Source organism: Equus przewalskii, chromosome 7 (genome assembly GCF_037783145.1).
Source record: "Equus przewalskii isolate Varuska chromosome 7, EquPr2, whole genome shotgun sequence".
Classification (NCBI taxonomy): Eukaryota; Metazoa; Chordata; class Mammalia; order Perissodactyla; family Equidae; genus Equus; species Equus przewalskii.
Genome location: NC_091837.1, coordinates 58,227,606 through 58,243,145, shown reverse-complemented (window position 1 = coordinate 58,243,145; position 15,540 = coordinate 58,227,606). Strand labels below are relative to the sequence as shown.

At 42.8% G+C, this 15,540-nt stretch overlaps 1 protein-coding gene across 41 annotated transcripts in view; it reads right to left on the bottom strand.

Moving 5' to 3' along the window:
* Positions 1-15,540, bottom strand: part of FHOD3 (formin homology 2 domain containing 3) — a 455,119-nt gene that overhangs the window by 400,432 nt on the left and 39,147 nt on the right. For 3 of the 41 annotated variants that reach the window (XM_070629976.1, XM_070629981.1, XM_070629982.1), the window contains exon 1: positions 89-272. The exons of the other annotated variants lie outside the window; for them this stretch is intronic. The gene's annotated coding sequence lies outside the window, so the exon portion shown is untranslated. Of the gene's footprint in view, positions 1-88; positions 273-15,540 lie in introns of those variants that run through there. 41 annotated transcript variants of the gene reach the window in all.

Below are 15,540 nucleotides of genomic sequence, written 5' to 3'. Positions count from 1 at the left end.
AGGTTCAGCATTCTTCAGCAGCATTTACAGATGGATCATCTGATCTGAGAAAGCATTTAAACCCAGGGATCAAATTGGCCAAACTCACTGTGCTGTGGTGTCAGAGGTGCGCCCAGGGTTTAGGGGCAACACAGAGAGGATCTGCCTTCCCAGCCTGTGGACGAAGTAGACAAGAAGGATCTCCTGCAGAAGGTCTCCCCTGGGTCACGGTCTCCCATGGACTGAAATCAGACTTTAGCATTCCAAGGTGGAAAATTCCATTAAAACTGGACCTGTGAACATGTACATTGGACCATGTGTACAGCCGGAATCACTGCAGCTGATTCTTGCTTTTAACTCCTACTGATGTTATTAACTAATAAAGCTTGCTTGGTCTGTTCTGTTGATAGCATCAACACTTTTTCTTATTTTTAATCCCACATATAATCAACAGACTAGAAGATGGGGATAATGAAAGCCTTTTAAGCTTTTCTTTTGCCTCAGCCCCTGGAAATGTGTGAGCCCAGAGAAAGAAGCATTTGGAATAAAGAGTTTCTGCTTCTCTCCAAGTGAGCACCTGAGTCATCCCTACCCTGTGGTCCACACTCAGGCTGGACAGAGAGAACCAAGTCAGAGGGGAAGTGCTGCTCCGGGGTGGAGAGAGGCAGAATGTGCACGTGGACATGTTATAGATACTCCACCGTGACTGACTTCAAGCTACCAACGTGAAGTCACTGCGCATGGAGTTGGAAAAAGACACAGCAGTTCACCGGTATTTTTACCTCACAGATACAAGAGATGTAAGAACCTCAAAAGCAACAGTAGCAGTAAAATGTAATGAAACAATGAGGAAGTGACAGATTTTGAATATTTATTACCTTTGTTTTTAATATAACATTTAATTGTACACTGATAAAATTTAACTTTTAATAATGGCTATGTTCAACAACTAGCTCACAAAATTCCCAAGAATTTCTCAATCGGCCCTCTCAAGCCACCCAGGCCAGCTCCAGCACATGCTCCCAGGTCATTAATTTGAAGCACCTGTGGTGGAGATAGCAGGGACTGGATGAAAGGCTGAGAGACCATGTCCTGGCCTTCAGTCCTCACAGACCCCACCCAGCCCTATGCTCTTCTCCTTGTTTGGGGCCGAGGAGGGGTTTACTGGTGGCCAGCAGATATAGCCCTGCCCTTCCTGGCAACCGTGGCCATTTTGCACATCATCTTCATCCCATACCTTCCGATTTTATTCTCAGCTGCCCAAGGCAAATATCTAGTTTTCCTCCACACTCACCTTGGCCCAACAAGAATCTGCTTCAACATGCTCCCAGGCAGCCCTGAACCATAGCAAGAAGCCCCACAATCTCCCCAGCTTCCTGACAACAGAATCCCAAAACCTTAGCAGAACTACCCATTCTCATCATTCCTCTCCTCCCATTCGGGGCATCATTAACTACTACCATTTCCATAGTTCAATTTTAACAAAATTATATGTCAGGCACAGGCTGGGCACCAAGGAACACATAAACACTTCTTTCCCTCAAAGATCATATTATCGAGTAAATATGACACACAAATAGAGCACAGAAGAGAATAAAAAGCCACTTAAACCAACTGTCAAATGTGTGGAAGTTCATCCTCCGTTGTATTCTTTCTCTATAATTAGCAGCTGCAGCCTCCCGAAACCCAAGCATTCTCCATAAAACTGGCCCGGTCTCCCTTCCCGAAGAAAGGCCCCCATTACTTCCTAAGCCAGTGTCATGATTCTGCTCCTCTAATTAGCGGTTGGGCAATTTGTGCTGGCGAGTCCTCCAACTCAAACAGAAAAGATGAATATATGCCTTTGAATCCTTCAGGAAGTGTGTGTGGAGTCCTTACAGTAGGGCCATAGGAAGAGGGCAAGGTCAGACATTGCCCCCTTGAGCAAGCCGGGACACGCATGCACACAGGGGGGTCCCAACAACACAGGTGGCCCGTGAACATACCAAACAAGTCAACACACACTGCCCACTCCATTCCACAACACAAGCCCTGTCTCATCATTACACCTGAGACACGAGATTAATATTTAAACCATCACATGAGCCAAGGAGGAAGAATAAAGGGCTTCTTTGCTGGACTGACACATTGAAACAGGAAAATCCCCTAAAAAGTTTGGGGGTTTGGCTTTAAGTATTATTTTTACAAACAAATTGATAAGTACACTAAATGAGTTCTTCAGTCCTGTAGGGGATAACTAAGTAACAGTTATAAAAGAACGAGACAATGTGAATAGACAGCGAGTGGAAGTTAATTCCACTCTGGCTAAAGATTTAGACAGAACTATCCAAACTTTGCCTGCGGAGTAGAGGACTCAGACACCTCCCTGCCAGACCAGCTCCTGACAGGCAACCTCAATTCCTACTTACACTGAGGCAACCTGATCCCCTCCCTTGGCCTCTCATGTCAACTGTCTTCCTGAATGACTTAAGGGCCCTGGAATTTCCTGACTCCAACAATTTTCGTGTCAACCCTGATCCCCTGGCAGCATGTCCCCTGCACTCCTTTCCTGCCTCTAGGTTTGGTGGCCAGGACACTGCCGGGCACTTCAGGACATAAGACAAAGCAGGGAGCCACGTGGGAAGATAACATTACAGGGCTATTATAGAAGTGCGGCCGGCCGGCCGTTAGAGAAATTAGGGGCAGAGACAGTGGCTCGGCAGGAAGACTTCAGATCAGGTTGCAGGCTGTAAACGTGTGGCTGGGATTCTGGTGGGGGGTGGGGTGCTCATAGGGAGTCAGTCACAGATCCACATGAAGGACCCTTCCAAACACCCTGGAATTCTGTGTCACTCCACCTGGGTCAAAACAAACCATTAAAATGGGTCCTCCATCTCTGGAGACACAGAAAGAGCCCTCCACTCCTTGTAGACAGGGTGCCCCAGGTCACCCTGGGGTTCTTTTGACTGTTCCTTACAGTGCACTGAAAAAGAAAGGGCAGGCTCACCATCCTGAAAAAAAAAACAAAAAAGAAATCTAAAACAAGGCTGATGTCACGTCTCGATTTATATATTCTTTTCTTTCCTTAATCCAGTGAAGTGGCATATTACTGAGGTGGTTTAATGATTATCTGGGTTTGGCAGCAGGTCCACAATGATCCTTAGTCTAGGCAAGAAAATTTCTGTGTAATCCTGAAATAGATTCACATAGAATTATTCCATCAATATATACGAGGGCTATCCTTTAAGCTAATTTTGATCATAGTTCAGAAGTGGGAAAATATATGCTGATTTTTAAAAGAGAAAAAAAATCAAGAAGAGCTAACATAAAAGTCATTTGCTTATGTCTTTTGACTGGTTGCTCCCGGCCCTGCCTCCACACCTCTCGCAATGTTATTCTGCAGCTTCCTCCATCAAGAGGTAGATTCTTTCTCTACTCTTGGAATCTGGGCTGGCCTCTTTCTTGCTCTGGCCACCACAGTAGCAAGTGTGACATAGCAGAGACTTGAAAGATACTCGCTCACTGGGGCTCTCCTCTTTTGCTGTTCTTGGAACTCTGCCACCACATGGAGAAGCCCGGGTTAGCCAGCCTCCGGGACGTCTGGTTGTTTCTGCTGCCCCCGCTCATAGCCTGCCAACTGCTACACACTGAGTGAGGCTAATCCGGATCATCAAGCCTCCAGATGACCCACTGGCTGAGGACAGACACATGAGAGAGCCCAGCAGATATCAGCCAAACTGGCCCAAGCCAGAAGAACTGCCCAGTAGACCTAGAGACTTGTGAGCCACATTTTATGGTTGTTGCTTTAAGTCAATCTCCTCTTCCCACGAGCCTGTCACCTCAATGCACAGCAGACAGGCAGCCCCCACGGGGACTACATTTCTCCCTCAAAGTGCTCGGTGCCTGGATTGGTGGTGGATAAGAGGCTCGTCCCACCAAGGTGCCCGCTAAACACACCATGACACAGCCAGCTGAAGAGAGGAATGCCACCACTATGCCCAGCCCTCAGATGCCACAGAGCATGCACACCTGGGCCTGCCCCTCCCAGAGCAATCCCCCGCTGGGGACAGAGGACAGTAGCAGTTGCTGAAATGAGAGGCCGGTAGCACCAGGGAATGAGAGAGCAGTCGGGTGAGAAGTCAGCTTACCAGGGAGGTAAGGAGGCAGCAGGAGGCAAAACCAAGTGTGAGCGGTGGCTCCTATTTCATTGCCCCATTGTACTTCACTTACAGAACACACGAAGGTAAAAGTATGAAAACTTTCAAGATAGCAACTGCAAGTACAGAGTCCCTCTGACAGCACTGCTCGCACGCCCACGAAGCCAGCCCTGCTCCTGCCTCAGAAAAGAAGCAGTGCTGTGGGCCTCGTCTCTCTCCAGGGCCAGGTTTACCGTGGGTCCCCTGAGTGCCCCACTCTGGGCTCATCCCAGCTCCAAGAGTGGTACAAAGACAGTCAGAGTGTGTCAGTCTGTCTGTTCTAAGAGAGCTACACCCGTTTCCCCCTCAAATGGTGCTTCTGTTGCTAAGCAGTCATGAAGCTTGTGGCTTCCTTCAACTTTGTGGTTCCTTCTAAAGGCAGCAGACACAAGAAACTGGACTTAGGTGACACGCAAAACAAGTTAGGAAAGAGAGCTTTCCAACAAGTAGTGCCACATGTTCCCTTCATAATTCTTAATAAAAATTACGTAAAACCCTGGCTCAGCTACTCTGGCTTTTGTGGGCTATGGTTCCCCCATACCCATAACGACCACTGCAAAGGGACAAGGGGAAGGGTACACCTGGCTGCCCTCTGCGATTTCCTAATATGGGTAGTAAAGACGTGGCATTCACTTCATTATCCTTCAAACTATACATATCCTTCCTTCATGTTTGTTCCTTTGTATGTATAATGCATTTCACAATAAAAAATTATTCGTTTCATATAAAGATGTAATTTTACATATTTTAAAAATACAAGTAAGACTTGGTCAGTTTTCTTAACAGAAAGACCAAATGAAACTGATTTACATGATATCAGAAGAAAACAGATCCTGTTGGCTAACCCCAACAAATCATATTTAAACTTCTAAATCCCTAGGGGCCCATTACAGGTATTTTAATAAATGTTTTAGGGTGAAGCACAAGGATATTTTTGAAGAACCAGCATATATGGGCCATGAAATAATATGAATGTATTTACTTTGAAAGCAGTTGGATTTTACTTCCTCAGAAACCTTTACTAAGTTATGTTATTCGTGGCCACCAAACTCAGGGAGAGAAGCAATGTCCTGAAATTGATTTAGGCAGTTTCCAAATCAAGCCCCAGATTTCTATTTAAGTCAACAAAATTGCACAGCTCACCACCCAAAGGCAAGGGCCCCTGCCAAAGTCTACAAGAAAGACAAAGGCCAGGTTTCTCCCATTTAGAGCTTGAACTGAGGGCGTGTGATCGTCTGGTAAATATTTGAATTATTTTAAAAGACTTTTTTATCATTAAATAACCAAAAATGCATTAAAATTCTCTCTTGAAAAGTCTGGACTATATTTGCTTATGTTTACAGCTACCTTTTTCCATTTTTCTCTTTCACTTTAGACAAGTTGAAAAATAGTATCAGCACTAAGTTTCAGGATTATTATTGATCCATTACCACTCATTCATTCACTCATTCAGATTAATAATCCTTTCCTGTGCTCCTCCTCTGTGCCAGGCACTGTGGGATGTCCTAAGGAGCTGCCACGAGCATGACAGACCACATCCCAGGGAGCACGCACAGTGTGACAGGACTGATCACCAAACAGCTGGGGGGAATTCAGAGAAATGAGGAAGACAATGAGTTAGTCTCCTTTGTTGTTTCTGTTCTTGTTATATTTGAGGGAGTTTGGAGAGCATGGAACTGAAGTATGATGGATGCAAAAGCTCTGACACAGAAGGAGTTTGAGTAGTCAAGGCACTCAAAGAACAAGACAAGGACTCCGGAGGGGGCGCCTTCCTGGCCACAGTAGGTTTTAGACTTGATTCTAGGGCAACAGAAGCCGTGAAATGGTTGTAAACAGATGCACACAGGACCAGCTTTGCAGTGTGGGGATGGGAGGGAGAAGACAAATGAAGAAGCTACTGCAGGAATTGGGGCGATTTGAAGGTGGCTTGGACAATGATGGAAGCAGTGGAAATGGAAAGAAGAGAAGGGAGAGGAGTGATACAGGGAAAGTGGGGGACGAGAGGAAGGAAAAGTCAAAACTACTAAGTGATTGATCAGAAGTGGAGGCATCCAACGGGAAGTTTCTTACTTGAGCAAATTAAGAAATGGGGGCACCATTTACAAACACAGGAAACATTAGTCAAAAAGCTGCTGAGGGCAGGGAGATAGGATAAAACTGAAAATTTTGTTTTTAACATGTTATGTCTAAAACAAGTGGAGATGTTGAATAGAAAAAGAGATTTGGAGATTTGCACATGAATAAAAACATGGCAGTTGAAACCCCACAAGTGCATTGGCAAGCGTAAAGATAACAGGTAACTTTTTGTCTTGATGATCTATAGTGGTATTCCCTTTTTCACTCCTGATATTGGTAATTTGTGCTTTCTCATTTTTTTCTCGAACAGTATAGGAGAGGTCTGCTACTCATTCATTAGTCTTTTCAAAGAACTAACTTTTGATTATATTGCTTTTCCACTACCTTAAGTTTGTTCTCTATCTCATTAATTTCCATTCTTATCTTTGTTATTTCCTTCCACACTCTTTGTGTTTAATATGGTTTTCTTCTAACTGCTAAAATCTTAAGATTTTCAGTCTTCTTTTCAATTATGTGCATTTAAGACTATCATATTCCTCTAAACAGAGTTTAGCTACAACCCACAAGATCTGATACGCCATATTTTCATTCTCTTCAGTCCAAAGTATATTCTAAAGGGATTTCTTCTTTGACCCATGTGTTATTTAGAAGTGTATTACATAATTTCCAAATATTTAGAAATTTTCTAATATCCTTTTTTTTTTTTTTTTTTTGCTGAGGAAGATTCACTCTGAGCTTACATCTGCTGCCAATCTTCCTCTTGGTTTTGTATGTGAGCTGCCATCACAGGATAGCCACTCACAGAGGAGGGGTGTAGGTCCATGCCTGGGAACGGAACCTGGACTGCTAAAGTGCAGCGTGCTGAACTTAACCACTAGGCAACTGGGGCTGGCCCAGAAATTTTCTAGTATCTTTTTTATTGATGATTTCTAGCTTAATTTCACTATGGCCAGAAAATATATTCTGTATGATTTCAATTCTTTGAAACTACTTAAGGCTTATTTTATGGTCCTACACAGAAAGGATGTATACTCAACAGCTGCCGTGTTTCTTACAGGGAATGTTCAAATCTCCTCTATCCTTAGTTCTTTTTATCTGCTTGTGCTATAGAGAGAGGTATTAATCTCCCACTACGACCGTGAAATTTTCTATTTTTCCATTTTAATTCCATCAATATTTGCTTTATTTATTTTGGTTATGTATTAGGTGAATACAAATATTTCCGAGTGGACTGACTCTTTAGCACTATGAGATTTCCTCCTTATCTCTAGAAACATTTCTTGCCTTGAAGACTACATCATCTATTATTAGTACCACCATCCCACTTTCTTTAGGTTAGCATTGTATGGCTTATCTTCTTCCAACATTTACTTACAACATTTGGTGCCCATATATTTAAGATATGTCTCTTATATGTAGAATATAGTTCTTGAAATCCAATCTGACAATCTTAGTTTTTTAATAAAAGTACTTAATCAAAGTCTGTTAACCTAAAGTGATTGCTGATGTTTGGGTTCAAATCTACATGTTCGGTATTAAATCTACATGCTCTAGATTCCTTTTTCCTCCTTTCTTGCCATCTTTTGGTTTAATCTACTATTCTTCATTATTCCATATGTCCTTCCTGATATTCTACTTATTCCTAGTTATGCATTCTTTTATTAGTTCTTTCAGTAATTTACCCTATAGATAATCACATGCCTCTAACTCCGTAGAACCTACTATAAATCAGTGTTATCACTTCCCAGACAATTTATGGGTGCTGGACCACTTTAATATGGTCTACACCTGTTGCAATATTGAGAAATGTATTTTGAACCCCATGACATAGTATTTTTTGAGCAGTCAATATTTATTTAAATTTACACACGTATTTACCTGGTCTCTTCCACTTCATTCCTTCCTGCATTTCTGTGCTTCTAGCTGTGATAATTTCCTTCGGCCTGAAGAACTCTCTTATTTCTTTAGTGAGAGTCTGCTGGCAACAAATTTCCTCAGTTTCTATTTTCTAGAAAGATCTTTACTTCACCTCCATTTTTTCAGTAACAGCTTCATTGAGATATAATTCACATACCATACAACTCACCCATTTAGAGTGTACAATTCCCTGGCTTGTAGTATATTCACAGAGTTGTGCATCCATCACCACAATCAATTTTAGAGCATTTCCATCACCCCAAAAAGAAACCACATATCTATTAACAGTAACGCCTCATTCTGCAAACATACCCCCTCCAGCCCCTAGAAATCACTAATCTACTTTCTGTCTCTATAGATTTGCCTATTCTAGACAATTGATATAAACAGAATCACAGAATATGTGGTCTTTTGTGACTGGCTTCTTAGCATAAAGTTTTCAAGGTTCATCCATGCTATAACATTTATCAGCACTTCCTTCACTTTATTGCTAAATAACATTCCATTGTATTTGATTTATCCATTCATTAGTTGATAGACATTGAATTTTTCCACTTTTTGGCTATTATGAATAATACTACTATGAACATTTATATACGTGATTTTGTATAGACATATATTTTCCTTTCTCTTGGGTGTACACCTAGAAGAATCACTGGGTCACATGGCACCTCTATATTTAACACTTTAAGAAACTGCCAAACATTTTCCAAAGAGGCTACACCATTTTATATTCTCACCAGCAATGCATGAGGGTACCAATTTCTCCATAACTTTGCTAATACTTGTTTTCATTTTGATTTTAGCCATCCTAATGAAAGTGAAGTGGTATCTCATGGTTTTGATTTGCATTTCTCTGATGGCTAATGATTATGAGCATCTTTTCGTGCCTTTATTGGCCATTTGTATATTTTATATGGAAAAATGTCTATCAGATCCTTTGCCCATTTATAACTTGGGTTGTCTTTTTCTTGTTGAATGGTAAGAATCCGTTTATATTCTGGATACAAGTTCTTTATCGGATATATGATTTTCAAAAATATTCCCCCAATCCATGGGTTTGTCATTTCACTTTCTCAGTGGTGTCCTTTGAAACACAAAAGCTTTTAATTTTGATGAAGTACAATTTAACCTATTTCTGCTTTTGTTGTTTGTGGTTTTGGTGTCAACTCACCTTCACTTTAAAGGATATTTTTGCAGGAATTACTCCACTGTCTTCTAGCTTACATCATTTCAGTTGAAACATCAGCTTCCAGTCTTATTGTTGTTCTTTTGAAGATAATCTATTTTTCTCAGGCTGCATTTAATATTTTCTTTGTCTTTAATTTCCATCAGTTTTACTATGAAGTGCTAATGTGTGGTTTACCATATATTTATCTTGCCTGGAGTTTACAGCACTTCTTAAACTTGTGGTTTGATGTCATTTGTTGGCTTTTAAAAATCTTAGCCATTATCTCTTCAACTATTGATTCTGCCCCATTTTCCTTCTTCTCCCATATGGGACTCCAATACATGGAGTATTTTAGACCCATGTCCCATAAGCCTAGTAGGCTCTTTTCTGCATTTTCCATTTTTTGCTCTCCATAAATTGGTCTCAATATCTTCTACTGACCTATACTCCAGATCATTAATTTTCTCTTCATCTGTGTCTAATCTTCAGTTAAACCCATCTGTTCCATTCTTAATTTTTATATTTTTCATTTCTATAATTTCCATTTGCTTCTTTATATTACACAGCCCTGTTTTGTTTTCTTAAAATTATCCATCTTGCCTATTTTCTTGAATATATTTTTTTAATTGTTTTAAAGATCATATCTGATAACTCTAGTATCTGGATCACATATAGATATTTCTATGATTTTTTTCCCCTCTTGGTCATGTCTCTGGATTTACCAGGTATATTTTATTGAATACAATAATGGATGGTTTATGAAAAATTTCAAGGTTCTAGGTGATATCTTCCTCCAGAGAGGATTTTCCTTAGCTTCTGGCAAGCTGTAGGAGTAGATCACCTTAATCCAGTCAAGGAGTGAGCTCACTCAAAACTGAGGTTCAGTCTTTTAGGCCTAGCCTGTTTTCAGTTAACCCTTACTTCTAGGGTATAATCTTTAGGGGCCCAACTGAATGCATGGGATGTTTATTTGGATCCATCTATCTTGGTGAGCTCTGATCTCTGTTTTTTTCCTCTCCCATACTAGAAACTTCTAATAGCTTTGTTTAACTTGTCAGCCTCCTCATAGTGACTTTTTGCTTGCCTTCATGGTCTCAGGTGCCATTGATGAAGTGATAAATGCATCAAGGTGAAAAGCAATTTAGAATGTCTAACTCATTGAGTGTGACCTCAGTGAGTCTCCCTTCTCTGGCATCTTGGCCTCCCAAGTTCTGGCTGCCTTGGGAGCTCTCTAATGCCTTCATACAGATGGTTTTTAGTCCTTTGTCTGCCTTATCTTGTTGTTCTTGGTAAAAGTATTAGTCTGCTACAAGCTAGTTCATTATAGGCACAAGCAGAAGCCCAAATCTCTAACTTTTAATAGCTAAAAACATTTACTATTCACTTGACATGAATTAACATGAATTATTTAATCCTCACACAGGCTATGAGGAAGGTACTATTCTTATTATCATCTTATAATTGATGTAAAACTGTGGAGCACCAGCTCACAGCAAACTGTAAGTTGACCCAACAAGTTGTCCAAGATCACCACAATTAGTAGCCACTGAATCCAGCCAGCCTGGCTCCTAAGACTGCATTCTTAACTGCAACAGGATATAGAATGAGGAGGAAAGAAAGGTACAGGAGTAAGCCCTCTGCAATTCCAACATGTAGAGACTGAGTCAAAGAAAAGGAGACTGAGAAGCAACAGAAAGAAGGGCCAGAGGAAAACCAGGAGAAGGCTCTCCTACAAACCAAGGGAGGAGAGTATTTCAAGTAGAACACGGTCAACTGAGGCACAGACTTAACAACTTTCATTTGAAAATAACCATGTGGAGTGTTATCAGCTGCTCATCCCTTCAAACAGTAAAAGATAAGACCTTTGCAGTGATGCTCACACATCCAATCCTCACCTCCCATCCTTCCACAAACATTCACTGAGTGCACACCACATCCCAAGTGTATCCTGCTTATTCCACCTGCCAAGGGCAGGCAGTGCAAAATAGCTAAACCTAAAGCTAAACTCCTAAATAGCTAAACCACATAACCAAATTCATGCAGTTAATTTAAAGTGGAAAACTTAATTAGAGAAACCATGTAAGCATGATAGCTCTCACTGATTCTCTTTAAAATCTTCAAAACTCTTATGTAAAATTTTCAAGGGAATTTTTAATATATTATTGCTTTATTCTTTAAAAATCCCTGTTATTCAAATTCATGGAAAGAAAAAGACTATAATGTATGATACAAAGAAATCTGTTAACATACAGAAGATTACGATCTTCCATTAACTTAGGATATTACGATCAGAACAAAGAGTCGGTGAAACCGGGAGAGAGGCGATCCAGGGGAAGGGGCACATTATTTCACTCCTGTGAGCCACCAATAAAATAGAGCCACTAAGAATAGAATTTATGCATAAGGTCACCCAGGCGAGCTGTATAATTTGCAAGACCCAGTGCAAACTGAAAATGTAGGCTCAATGTTCAAAAAGCTGAAAAAACTCTTTTTCCTTTCTCAGTGGTTTCTCTTTTTTCCCGTCATTGTGTTTTTGCTTTTGTTTTTGTCTATTTACTATTGCGCTTCCTCGGGCTCAAGGATACTCATGCGGCACGCGTAGACCCTCACAGGCACCCACAGCCCCGCCCCCACAACTCAGCACATGGGGCATGCGCCCACCTGCACACAGGCCGCTGCTGGGGCGGAAGACAGTGGAAGTCACTGGGCAGGGTTGGGTGGGGTAAGGTGGAGTGGGGAGCCTGCAACAGAGATCTGGTCGTGGGCAGGTGGGGAGGCAGAGGTTGGCAAAACTGCACATGAGCAGGGGCTCCAAGCCCCCAGCGCACGCTCCGTTGTCTCATCAGCCTTCACTTAAAAGACGCAAAATCAAAAATAAAAGTATTAATAATTTCAAACTGTGACCGCAGAGCATTAAACCCCAAGTGCAGGAGCCTGTAGGACTGCACTGGTCATACCCATAAAACCAGTCCTGGCGTCACGACTTAACGCTGCCTCTTGGGTTCCGGGCTGTGAGCCAGAACCCCACTGACCCGCCTGCTCCTCTGATCTGCTTGCCTTCCTGTACTTGGAGCCTAGAGAACATGACTTGGACTCACAAGGCCCTATTGCCCAGTGCCTCTGCCATCCCTAGAACAGAGGTTCTTAAACTCCTGTGTGCACAACCACCTCCTGAGGGGCGTGTCTGAAAGGGAGATTCCCGGGTCACACCCCAATATTCTAAGTCTGAGCGTCTGGGTGGACGGGGCTCAGGACACTGCTGTTTCCCACTCCTCAGGTGATCTCATGCAGAGGCCTGGGACTCCACTCTGAGAACAGGTGCCCAAGAGACCCACCTTTACCTCCCCTGGGGGAGGGCAGAAGTCTCAGGTTAGGCTGAAGACCAAGAGCAGAAACTCCAGGGTGGGGTCCCAATCTCTTGAGAACTATTCCCTTTCGCCCAGTCCCCAGCTCCTCATTCCTATTCCACCACATTCGTGGGCAGTGTTCTTCCTGCCGAGCAAGTATGTCTCGGGGTCCAAGTGTGTGGACATTAACCCAGCACCCCAGGGAACGTCCACTGATATCCTAGGAAAACACACAAATGAGCCAAGCAACCAGCTCCACCTGGCATGTGAGACATCGACACCCACGCCTCAGGGGAAGTCCAGCTGGCCGTGACTGTGGACTTCTAGGAAGAGCTTTCAAGAACTCTGGAGGGTGAGCTGCCAGCTAGCCAGGAAACCCCAAACACCTTAGTCACTCCAGAGCATCCCCAGAAAATGGCCCTTCGGGAGAAAGTAAAGTCAGCCTCAGAAACAAGAGACTGGGCCTCCAGGCCTCAGGCTACCACCAAGCCAGTGGCGGAAGCTGCAGCCAGCTGGTTATCACATCTGTAAAATGAGGGAGACTGGCAGACGTCAGAGTCCAAACTGGCAGCTCACTGCCACACTCGGTTTGGCCTGCGTGGCATTTTAAAATATTTTTGGTTCGTTGCCAATCGTTGAAAGAGGTTGTCCATAAAGTTCCAGGTTTCCAGCTTCTCTTGAAGAATGGGAAGATCCAGAAACCCTGGGCCATCCCTTCCAGGCCCAGGGAGGTCAGGCTGAACAGCACCCACCCTTTATTCGGGGCACATGCTACCCAGGTCCCCAGGGTCACCTGTCCACCTGGCTCATTTCCATTACTTGTCTGGACCCTGGCTCAGATGCCTCAAAAGTCCTTTTTCCTCAAACACTCTATGATTAAATGTGCAGTTTCTTCATTTAGTTTCAACCGTACATAACACTAATGTTCTCTGCCTAACACCTTCTCAATAACAGAGGATTTCAGAATCAGCAGTGTGAAATCAGCAGAGTAGTTTACTCCATTCCCTTAGTAATTCATTAACTATATGCCAGACAGCCCTAGTTTAGTGATCAGTTGAAACCCCTCAGTGAGGTTTGTACTGCCTTTAAAATCCTCAGCGTCCCAGATACCCAAGTCAGATCCGCTGCTCCACTGTTTCCTCTCTTCCATTGCCAGAGCACACAGAAAGCCCCAGTGTGAGATGCCTGACGCCCTGGTTACGAGCGCCCTGCTCGGCAGGGATGCCTCCCCCCACCTGGCATGACAAAGTAGAGGGCTGGTAAGAGCTGTAATTAAAGATTGGTCCCTGCACTCCTTGCCACAACTTTTTAAATCCAATTTAAAAATCCACAGGCATCCATGTATTTCTAAATTACAACTTGTCCATTTTTAATTGACGGAAAAAAAAAAAAAAAAAACACTGCTCTTGCTCCTGAGCAGAAGATCACACGTCTCTCGGGCAGATCTCTCCTGGAGCTGCCAGGCACGGAAGGACGGCGTTCCACAGAGCCGCACGCAGGAGACAGCAAAGTGAAAAACTTCCATCTGAGATGCTATATGGGCCAAGTAAATATTCCCTGAGAAACTACCAAACGTATTGTCATCTTTAATTAGTGTTTGATAAATGTTTGGAGAAAAAAAGTTGTCACCTCTTCTGGCTTATTCACGTTACATAGCAGCCTGGAGCAGAGCTATCACAGTAACCAGGTCTGGGGTATTATTTTGGGGATCTCATTTACTCTGCAGGGTGTGCATTTCTGTAACCAAAAATAAAAATTATCAGTACATGACTCTAGGTAGGTTCTGAGTTTGCTCATTTGAGAGTCTGGAAAATCTGACCTTCGAGACGAAATAACTTTCACTCTAACATTGTTGAGGATCAAGTTTTTAGAACCAATGAAAACTGTAAACCTAGTATATTTTCTGGCAAGTGAAAACCCACTGTGAAATTTTGAATTTATAGATTATCACCTGTGAAATTCAGATCAGTCATCATCTTTTGGGACTTAGAGATACTTCACAGCTAAAAAGTACACTGTAATGTTGGCTCTAAAAATATCAAAATCAACATTTTCTTCATGTCCCAGAAACAGGTCTAGTGGCTGCAGTCACAAGCAGTGACACATTTGTGACAGGACTCAACTCGGGTCCCTTTTCGGTTATGCACTCGAGGCAAAGGGACTCTAGTGTTTCTGAAAAACAATTCATATCTGCCATTTTCATGGAGGAACAGACAAGAGCAAAATTGCTTGTATTTTGGGGGGGATATAATTGATATATAACATTATATATCAGATGTACAACATAATGATTCAGTATTTGTATATATTGCGAAACAACCACCATAATGTCTAGTTAACATCTGCAACCATGCATAGTTACAGTTTTTTTTCTTGTGATATAAACTTTTCAAATCTATTATCCTGCTTATTTTTTTCACTCGCCTAAATGTGGAGTTTCTTATAACTGCTTCATGGTTTGGTTTTAGGCAGAGAGTAATTATTCCCAGATGTTTAAGAGAAATGCTGAGGCCAGGCAGATGCTGCAGCACCAGACGTGTCTGGGATACAAACATGTCCTGTGTCCTGTAAGGTTGCCACCAACTCATGCTGTCCTTCCAGCAAGATGACCAGACCATCATGTGCACAAACACAGCAGGTGAGACACACCCTCTGGCACCCTCATAGAGGGTAACGGCCCAATGGGAGGCAGTCACTCACACTTAGGTCCCGAGTGCTGATGCTTCAGAGTCACTGCTCCCTAGCAACAGAGGTCTGCCAGGAGCACAGGAGTGCGCAAGTTTCTGCCCACCTGGAGGCCAGGAATATGATGTGGGCAGCAGCATTCACGTGGAGGAAGCTGGGCACTTCCCCAAGGAGCCATGTCTGGTTCTTA